Genomic DNA, 10,785 nt, shown 5'->3' with positions numbered 1-10,785 from the left:
TAGATGAGAAAACATTCTGAAAGTTAAAACTGGACAAAAATGTATACATGGCGTTTATTGTGTGAATCATTTGTACATTATGGCTACTTTTTATGGCTCCATCTCCGATTACCGTGCCCTAGACACGGTAGATAACAATTTTGTACAACCTACTACCCATACAGGCTCAAAAAGGCTATGAGACCACTTTTTCCAAAGCCGGACAGGTACCCACAGTAGACAGAGTGCACCAAGCCAGTAGTCTCCAAGCAGACGCGTCAGCTGGATGACAAAAGAGAGGAATTTGGCGAATTCGAAATAGGGACAAATAAGTCGTCACGGGATCTCAGTCAGTCTTTTGCAGTCTATCCAGCTATCCACCGGCCGGTCAGTTCACTCTCTTAGGCTGATTAAACTCCTAGCTACTAGGCTTTTATTCCTGACTTGGCCAGTCCCCTATTCAGCCAGGTCGGAGCCTGGTAAAGACTGCCAAACATTAGAGAAGCCATGCGGCTGCGTGCGTTTATTTCACGCCTTGTTTCCCCCGTCTCAGTTTATTTGTCCCTTATTTTGTTTCGCGACTTAAGCTTGTTACACCCTTTCAGGTCCAGTCTGTTGTTTGATTCACGTGTAAGGCTGTTTACTTTGCTGACTTCTGCTGGAATCTTAGGATTGTACGGCTATATTGCCGTTTAGCACGCAGGGCTTTGGTTCGGAGCTGCTTCCAGGCTCCATATGTCGCTGGAAAAGTAATAGAAGTTGGCCAAATACACAGATGAAATAACCAACTCAGCAAGTGTCGCACAGGGGACTATGTTTATGAATTCTACTGCGATAACTAGCGCATAAATTATTGTATGTGTGGAAAAAGTGGCAAAGACATGCACAAGACTATCACAGCAAGTTCGGGGCCCATGAGTTTGTTTATGAATCGACTTTTGTATGGTGAGAAAATGAGAGTAATAAATTTAAAGACATTTTACAAAGTCACAAAGACAGGACGGTGCAGGACAAGACAAGGTAGTGACTACCCCAGCAAGTTCCAAGCACGTGAGTCTATGAATTCTAATGCGACTTCTAATAAATGAAGTTTAGATAAAGTGTACAGACGTTTAAAAGTCTCAAAGACAGGCCAGAAATACGCTAGAAAAACGTTTAGGTACTGCCTAAATTCGGTGTTAAAGATTTCTCTTTAAAAACATGTTTTGCTCGAGAGTGACAGAGACAATACATTTCTTAAAAACGTCTGTCTCAGCAAGTTTTCGGCACGTGAGTGACACCTGCGTGAGAAATACACATTTTTAGCTAGAACACTGCCTAAATTCGGTATTAAGCTTCCTTTACGATTTGTCTTTAGAAACATTTGCTCGAGTTTTGCATGAAAATCAGAAAGACAAGTCGGGTCTTAAAAACGTCTGTGTCAGCAAGTTTTTGGCACGTGAGTGAGAAATCCGTCCTGATCGTCTCGTTCTCTACGAAAAAAAAACTAAACCGTTAGATTAGCTGCATACGAGTATCTCCGGACGCTATGGAAGGAAAATTCCGTATGCCAGTAGGTCTTCATTTTCTGAAAAACGTCTGTGACAGCAAGTTTTTGGCACGTGAATTTATGAATTTTACTGTGATTGTTAGAAAATGGTTGAAGCGTCACAAGGCTCTTATAACGTCTGTCTCAGCACGTTGTTGGCATATGAATGTATGATTCTGAATTCTACTACGATTTGTAGCAACTGAACACCTTTATAGCTAGAGTATATAGACTTTGTAAAAAAAAGTCCCAAAGACAGGCCAGCTCTTAAAAACGTCAGTGTCAGCAAGTTTTTGGCACGTGAGTGAGAAATCCGTCCTGATCGTCTCGTTCTCCACGCCAGCTGCGGGAACGTCTTATCGTGATGGGACCGACCTCCCGGTCAATCCGTTCGGAAAGCTCCTGAAAGGGAGGGAAATTATTCTCGTGCCAATCTGATGGCCTGTCGTTCCCAGGTTCGTCCGGTCCGACACGCCCAATCAGGTGTGCTGTCGCACACACGTCACCGTGACGTCACAGTGTCACCTTCATGCTGATTAGTGTGATTTTGAAAAAAAATAAGTTAAGGAGGGGTGGCTATGAACATTTTCTCATTTTTCATTTTATTACAATATTTTATTTTTAAGTTTCCACTGTTGTCAAAAGTCCATTCCATCTTCATGCTGATTAGTAGGATTTGAAAAAAAACAAACAAATATGGAATATAAACCGTACGTTGGATAAGTCCATTTGCAAAAGTTAAGGAGGGGTGGCTATGAACATTTTGTCGTCTTACAAGTTTACACTTGTCAAATTCCATTTCACCTTCAACTGATTAGTATGCTTTGAAAAAAAAAAGGAATAATGTAAACCGTTGGATTATTTAAATTTTAAAGTTAAGGATGGGTGGCTATGATCATTTTCTCACTCTCCTTTCCATTGCAAGTTCCCACTGTTGTCAAAATTCATCGTAAAAGATACTGTTAATTGTCAAGTAAGTCATGTTTTGGGTATCGTTTGTATCGTTCTTTGTGTGTAACGATGTTCGTGGTTTAGCTGCATATCTATAGACAATACATATGGATGAATTGATATGAAATTTTTTATGCAGTTAGGACTCGACCTATCATTAGATTTTAGGGTCCTTCGCGGCTGTCCTTGGTACTGCGGTACAACGTCCGATTTTTAAGATACATAGGCCTGTGGAAGTGCCCGACGTTTCGGAATTGTTTTGAGGATCTTTTTCCAACGAAAGCACCCTGTGTTTAGATACAGAGCTTGATATAACAGTTAATACGTGCATTTTGGCACGCACTCCGTTTCTAAGATATCGCATCAATCGAGTCACCCGCGAAATTTGCCGACGTTTACGAAAAAGTTTAAGGATCTTTTCCATATTAGATGTTTAGATACAGGTGATGTAGGAGTTGATATAACAGTCACTTTTGCAATCCGCTTTTAAAGTTCAACATCAGTCATCAAAGCCATCTCCAAAAGTTGCCGACGTTTCTGAAAAGTTTTCAGATTCTTTCTCCTTCGATATCGCGGATACAGGAGTTGAAATTATTGTTGATGCGTACAATCAGTTGCATTTGAAATACGCGACGTTTTCGAAATCAAAAAGTTTTTACACGATTTAACCGTGTGTTTAGATGCAGAAGTTGATAGAGCCATTAGTGCGCACATTTTGGCACTCATTCTGTTTCTGAGTTTCTAAGTTTTTGCATCAGTTCCATCTACAATCACGAAATTTGCCGACGTACAAAAAAGTTTTTAGGATATTTTTCCGGGACGATATCACCCTATGTTTTATAACAGATGCAGGGGTTGATCTAACCGTTAGTGCGCCCATTTTGGCACGCTTTCCGTGGAGAATGATGTGTAGAGACAAGTGGACGTGACCCGAGACCGTGACCCGTACGGGAGACGCCGATATTTTTGGACGTGGCCTTTCACAAGTAATCAGCACGGCTGCGTCTCCAACTGACTGGCGTTTGAACCGACTTGGCGACAAAAAACACACATATTTAGGAATAAAAACACTGCATCAAAACACTGCCTAGAATTGAGACCAAACTTGCTTTGAAATTTCTCTGTAAATCGTTTACAAGGTTTTGCCTGGGAATTGTTGCTATTTCTTTGTAGACGCCGTCACCGCCTGCTATTTCTCTAGATATGGAACTGAATCGTCGACACAAAACACTCATATTTAGCTAGGAAAAACATTCAAATACCGACTAAAATAGGAATTAAACTTCCTCTACAATTTCTATTCATAAACGTTTCATGACATTGTACCTACCAAAAGAAATAGGGTACAATACAGTTGCTATTTCCATGCAGTCGCCGTTCGTCTATTTTTGAACCGGCCGGACATTAAACCGGCTTGGTTACACATAAATGCACATTTCGTTTAGCTAGGAAAACGTTTAAATACTGCCTAATATTGAGACCAAACTTACTCTAAAATGTCTCTTTAAAACCATTTGCAATGTTTTACCTACGAAAACGTTAGGGCCCGATATTGTTGCTATGCCTTTACAGTCTACAGAATTTGAACCGACTTGGCGACACAAAATACACATATTTGGCATCAAAAACGTCACAATACCGGCTAAAATTGGGACTAAACCTCTTCTATAATTACCTTTTTTTAACTTTTATTATTTTGTACGCGAGATAAAAGTTTAGGGCCAAATATTGTTGCTATTTCTTAGTACTAGTAGTTACTAGCAGTCGCCGTATCTATTTCTCTAGATATTGTCCTGTATTAGTGTATAGCTGACTGCATGGACTTGTGACATTTGCGGTTCAACGATTTATACAGATATAGCATAAAGTGACAGAATCCTGGTAAGATATCTTTGTAAATGATGACACAGCTAACGATATCTTTGAACCTTAATGTCAGGTTTGATGCGGTGTAGTCAACACCGTACAGTACCAAGGTATAGTTTGTCATAGTTAGTCCAAGACTATCGTACAAAAGTAGTATGATAGACCTTCCTTTAACTTTGTTGTAGAATGTAGACGTTTCGTTGGGTTATCCACAAATACTTGAGGGTAGCAATAGTTAAAATTCAAAAGCCACCAAGCTACATTTCAACATCATCGTAACTTCTGCAACGTCCTATTCCGGTAAAATAGTAGTGGGATTGTCTATACACATTATCATGTAAAAAGTACATTATACAAATACAATTTAAATTCACAGCAATAATATGATTAAGATTACATGCTAATTAATAATGGCGGTATCACTGTGAAGAAATTGGAAAAGACAGACTTAATACGATGCATCTAGTATTATAGTACCTTCTAGAGAAGGTTTTCGTTTTGGCTGTACAAAAGCCACTTGTAAAAGTTAATCCCCTATCGCCATAGATAAACTTTAAAGAACTCATCTGAATCGTTGATGTTTCAGATATTGTAGATTTATTCACATTTTCCGGAGAGATTTCGTCGCTACACCTGGGTTTCTGTCACGACGGTCCGCCAGGAAACTGTCGTCTGACATTCCCGCGGGAAAACTGCCTCTCACCCGTCTGTTCGCATCCTGAGGAAAATTTGACAGAAAGGACAAAGAAAACGTTAATATAGACATAAAAAACACCCAAGGGAGCATTTCTGAAAACAAATATGTGGTGATTTAAGTTAAAGTTATTAGTTATTTTTTAATCACTGAGTTTGTAATGCACTAATGTAGGTCATAGAGGGTCACTTGGTCGGTGGGGAGGGGGGCATGGTTTGGATGGCTACAGAGTTTTCAGTTTCAGCATACAAAACATCCGGGAATAATTTTTGACAAGGAATCTATGAGAATAACAATCGCTATAAGAATCCATGCTTTCTTGTAACACCATCATTTACATCTTTCAGGTAAATGTGTAGCTTTGAACGTTCTTTGTAAATTGAAGTATTCCTATCTTGTGACAGACGTGTTCTTCTCAACATGCAAGTTTGGTAGTATTTCTCCGAATATGTCACTGTGATTTTATCTAATTCATGATATATTATTTTATTCGTATGTAACAGTGTGTATGGAAAAACGAAGACGAATTTTGCTTGAAGTTTTTTTGCTTGTGGAATTGAATTTTAGAGAGCGAATCGAAAATGAAGAGTGTATGAGTGTATGTACATTGCACGGATGTCAAACTTGTCATATACGTTTTTCATATTCTCATTCTGGTTTGAATAACAGTCTTGAATACACAAATGTTTAGTAGAAATCTACACATCATGATGTCTGCGAACGTGTTGATAGCAATGAAAAATTGCAACAATATAGATGAAGTTATTTTAGGCACAATCGTTTTAACACTTAGATAATTCATTCCTTTGTTACATGGGTGGTTTTGGATATCACACAATAACGATACTTCTTAACTCTTCTTGAAGTTCTTGGGCGATAGAATTTTCTTCCTTTCATTTTCCACAAAATTGTCAAAAAAGTCCTATTAGCAAGCTAGGTACTCAGTAATGTACATAACGTTAGACAGTAACGTTCTGTTCACAACTGTACAATGATGTATAATAACAGACAAGAGTGTATACATATACACAACAGAACAGGATATAGCATTATCAAATACATATTACCCACAATATTGGCCAAGAAAACGGCCTGAGTATGAATCAGAATGTATGGTCACTGTAGACTATGTGAAAATCTGCCATTTCAAAGTTACACGTCAAATAGTGGTGTGCGCAGATTGATAAGAAGCAAATCCTTATATGCATACACAAGATACATGCTTTTTATGTCACTTAAAACGCAGAAATGTTTGTGATTATTGTTTGGTGCTCATGTCAGACGAACTGGGGCAACGACCTACATTTTTCCCAACACAGTTACCATGGCGACAAGCACGAAATGGCGGGAATCTGCTCATTTGCATATTGGCGATTGTTGCCTTGAGACCTGGTCTCGTCTGACCTGGTTTCGCCCTTAGTTTTCCACCCTAAAAAGGGCCAAAACGGTTATTTCAAGAACCGCCACATATAGCACGTTTCTATTCCTGTTACTTCATGTATTGTTATGAGTTATATTGAGAGAAAAATAACAAAGAAGCTATTTTATCCTTGGCCAATACGCTTTTGTACTTGTAGCTACCTGAAAAGATTTTGCAACACTTGCACAATAGAAAAACACGGTGGGCACAGGAGATAGACCTAAACCTTTCCTGGTATTTCTCTATCTCATGGCGAAAATATACACTAAAACACGGGACATAAAGGTCTTCCAGAGGTTTACCATGCTTGACATTTCGTTACTACCTTTCCAGAATACCAAAGAGATGTTTCATCACTCCGTCAACTACTAGCTTGAGAACGTTTACAGATTTTCTGTGACAGCATTTGTGTCATCTTTGTAAAACTTGAGTGGACTTGCACGATATAGCAAATGGTCGTTATCCACACAACACTTTAGGCCTTGTAAATCCCTGCGTTTAAGGAGTGAGACAAGGGTACTACACGCGAGGACATTTAGATAGAATGGAACACTTGAACTTGAACAAGGTCATTTCCTACCCACTCACAAAATGTCGTGTGGCTCAAGTAGACAAAATACAGCTAAAGACGAAGGCAAAATAGATGCTACCACCAATGTTTTAAAAACTTGTCCAGCATTCAGTTCGAAGGGATGTCGATAAAACACTATTGCTGTTGTCACAAAACACAATTTGAAAGCGTCTACGCATTGATTGGTGTATCTTTGCTATATCATTGTCATAACTAAAGGCTGTTGCTAAATTAGTTCGAAGATAGGAAGCTGTAAGAAGGTAAAGACTTGAACACAGCCCTCCAAAAGCGAATACGTCGCATTAAGCAAAATGTCGACGAGTTATTTTCTTCTTAGATACAGAAAGCCATCTTTCTTCCTTAGTTTCAAAGCTGATTATTGTTCTAGACACCGTGGTCAAGAACTATTACCATATTACCTAACGATGTACAATGCTTGCACTTGACTTGTCTGGAGAAAAGATGAAAAGATCTTTCAATAAAAGATTAAAGGATTTGTTCGTACAAGTAGCTAGTTAGACAAAAAGATTGGTCTTGACAGGCTGTTATAAACTGTTGGTGGTTTGAAGTTCAAAGCAAACGCTTTGTTGATAGCAACATGTACTGTAGACTGCTTAAAGTCAAAGCCAAAGCAAAACAACAACAAACTGTGGTATTCACGTCGCCATTGCACGACGACCTCCGGACACGCGCCATTTTGTTTTGTGTCACACTATTCGAGAGAAAAGAATCATGCGAATCCAACACTTTAAACGTACACCCAACCCCCTCAAATATCACGCAAACTTTGAGGTGTTTGGGCAACCTTTTACGGTGTATTGTATACACTTGTATTGGAGCTAAATAACCCGTAGAAAGAGAGGGGGAGGGGGCGCCAATAGACCTTCGCAAACCACGGATAAACAAGGGCGGTACCCTTTACACTAGTGTCTTGGCTTTTCAAGCTCAAACGACCAAATGTCTTGGTCTTTTTCTTAAGTAACACCCACGCAATGTTTCGGAAAATCATGGTAAACAAACATCTATGTCTCGTGCAAAAGCATATAGGCAATGTTAACATGAAAAACCCAGACCTATGAATGTATACTTGTCAGAATGGATGATGATAACTCTATTGCACAGCAAGATAAAAGGTAGAACAACTTCTATTACTTATCAACAATTCTAGAAACCAAAGCAATAATGGAATGAGACTATATACTTGACTAATGTTTAGTCTTTGGTGTAACTAGTAACGTTTTTTGGCAGTTTCCTTATATATATATATAATTATATGCTTACAATTCATGCATCGTCACATACAAATGTCTTGACTTTAAAAGCTTACATGGCCAAATGTCTTGGTCTTTTACTTAAGTGTCACTGAGTAACACCTACACACAGTTTCGGAAAATCATGGTAAACAAATATCTATGTCTCGTGCGAAAGCATAAGGACAACGATAACATAACAAACGGAGGCCTATAGATGAATGACATTGAAGCAAAGGTACACTTGTCAGAATGGATAATTATAGCTATATTGCACAACAAGATGAAAGGTGTAACAACTTCTATAACTTATCACCAATTCTAGAAAACAAAACAAAACAATACTACATGAGACTATGTATATGTCATATCTATGTCTCATGCAAAAGCATAAAGACAACGTTAACATGACAAACTCAGACCTATAGATGAATGCTATTGAGATTGAAGCGAAGGTACACTTGTCAGAATGGATAATGATAGCTATAATGCACAGCAAGATGAAATGATAACAACTTCTATTACTTATATGTAACAACAATTTTAGAAATAAAACAACCCTACAAGAGACATTCAGTATGGAATGAGACTATATACTTATATTGACAATGCAGACATTATCACATATCAATGTCTTTTAAAGCTGACATGACCAAATGTCTTGGTCTATTGCACAGCAAGATGAAAGGTAGAACAAGTTCTATTACTTGACAACAATTCTAGACAACAAAACTACCCTATAAGAGACTAGCAAATATCTATGCAAAAGCATGGACAACGTAAATATAAAAAACGAAGACCTATAGATGGATGCTATTGAAGATACATACTCCTCGTACAATTGTCAGAAGAGATAAGGATGATTCTATTGCAAGGTATAATGAAGTTGATTGCATATTCATGCCCCATTGGGGCTAAATGCAGTCAGTTTGGTACAAAAGGTAGTAAACGCAAAGTTATACATATACTATAGTTTACATGCATCTTCTCTTAATATATATACGTTTGAGCTTATAATAACATCTCTTACTTAACAACAGTTCCAGAAAACAAAACTACCTTATAAGAAACTATGTAGTACGGCATGGGACTATAAACTCGCACAGTCTTTGGTGTAATTTGTAAAGCTTTCGCAGTTTCCTATGTGCTGTTATATACATGTACTTACAATGTAGATTTACAATGTAGACAAATGTCTCAGCTTTCAGGGCTTACATGGCCAAATGTCTTGCTCAATTGGTCTTTTACTTAAGGGTCAACTTAAGTAACATCTACACATTTTTCCGAAAATCATGTTCAACAGCTATCGTGAAAAAGCATAACGTTAATATTTATGAGGATGAAAGAAACAACCTTTTTGGCACAATCAATACAATATTTCCAACTTTTCACCAGTTGGTAGACCTCCAAAAAGCTATATTCCTGTTAAAATCACAGAACCCACTAGTCATTAAAGACGGGGGACTTTCATAATAAAGACGTGGGACTTCAAAGAAGAAGTCAAACCTCCCAGTAAACAATGTAGAACCATGTATATAGATAGCTGTATAGAATAGACACTTCTTACTCTTAACTGTCTGTACCCTTGCAATTAGCCTTCGGGCATGAATTTGCAAATAAATAAATAAATAAATATTAAAAACGGATACCTATAACTTTGTACAATGATAATAAAGATACAATTCGTCAATCGGTCAGAATAGGTGATAATAGAATGCTTGTGAGCTCGTTCATGCTACAAGGGTTATGTCAAGTGCATGGTAAAAAGATTTGAGAGTAAAATTAAGACACATTAATTGCACAACAAGATACAAAGTATGACATTACAGGGATCCTAGAAAACTTAACTAGTACAAGACACTGTAGCAGGGGCGAGACTCTATACTTGTACAGTCTTTGGTGGAATTCGTAACACTTTGGTAGTTACTTAATATGTACTGTCCTAGATTTACAATACAGGGCTTATATGTTGGTAGGTTTTCTCTTTTTATCCATCGAAGTAGTAGTATATGACAGCTAGGTATGAAATGTTTCACAGATATCATAATATTAGGGACATTCACAGATATATCATTATATGTATGATTTGGTCTTGAATGTTAGCTCTCTACAACACTGCTTTACAAAGGACAGTCATATGATTCTAAGTTTATTTGCTAAAAGCAAGCTCATACCCCAAGACTCATTGCGAGTGTATGGTGGTCTGGTGGAAACGGATATACATGTGGCAATTATTATAGGCAGTGATAACCAATATTGTAACAGGAGACTGCTTGTATATTAGTGTTGGCTACATCCAGATAGGTTGGGTTTGACTTCTTTTTTGAAAGCTTAGGAAGACAACAAGCACTTTTGAGGATAATATGGCTAAGCTGTTCTACAGCAAAATCTGGATGTAGATTTTCATATGAAACCAGGGTGGGGAAAATCTTGGTACAGTCACAATAGAACTTGCAGTACGTTTTTGAGTCTTCCAGAATACAACTAGTACAAGACAATGTCTTGTAGATTAGTTTGTAGAATCCT

The 10,785-nt window shown here is 37.9% G+C and overlaps 1 long non-coding RNA gene across 1 annotated transcript in view; it reads right to left on the bottom strand.

Moving 5' to 3' along the window:
* Nucleotides 1-4,898: 4,898 nt before the first annotated feature.
* Nucleotides 4,899-10,785, bottom strand: part of LOC118406174 — a 17,504-nt gene continuing 11,617 nt past the window's right edge. Inside the window, exon 2 of the long non-coding RNA XR_004829990.1 lies at nucleotides 4,899-5,042. This is a non-coding gene — a long non-coding RNA (uncharacterized LOC118406174). The remainder of the gene's footprint in view (nucleotides 5,043-10,785) is intronic.

This window comes from Branchiostoma floridae, chromosome 18, assembly GCF_000003815.2.
Source record: "Branchiostoma floridae strain S238N-H82 chromosome 18, Bfl_VNyyK, whole genome shotgun sequence".
In the NCBI taxonomy this organism is placed as follows: Eukaryota; Metazoa; Chordata; class Leptocardii; order Amphioxiformes; family Branchiostomatidae; genus Branchiostoma; species Branchiostoma floridae.
This window is presented reverse-complemented; position numbering and strand designations above follow the sequence as displayed.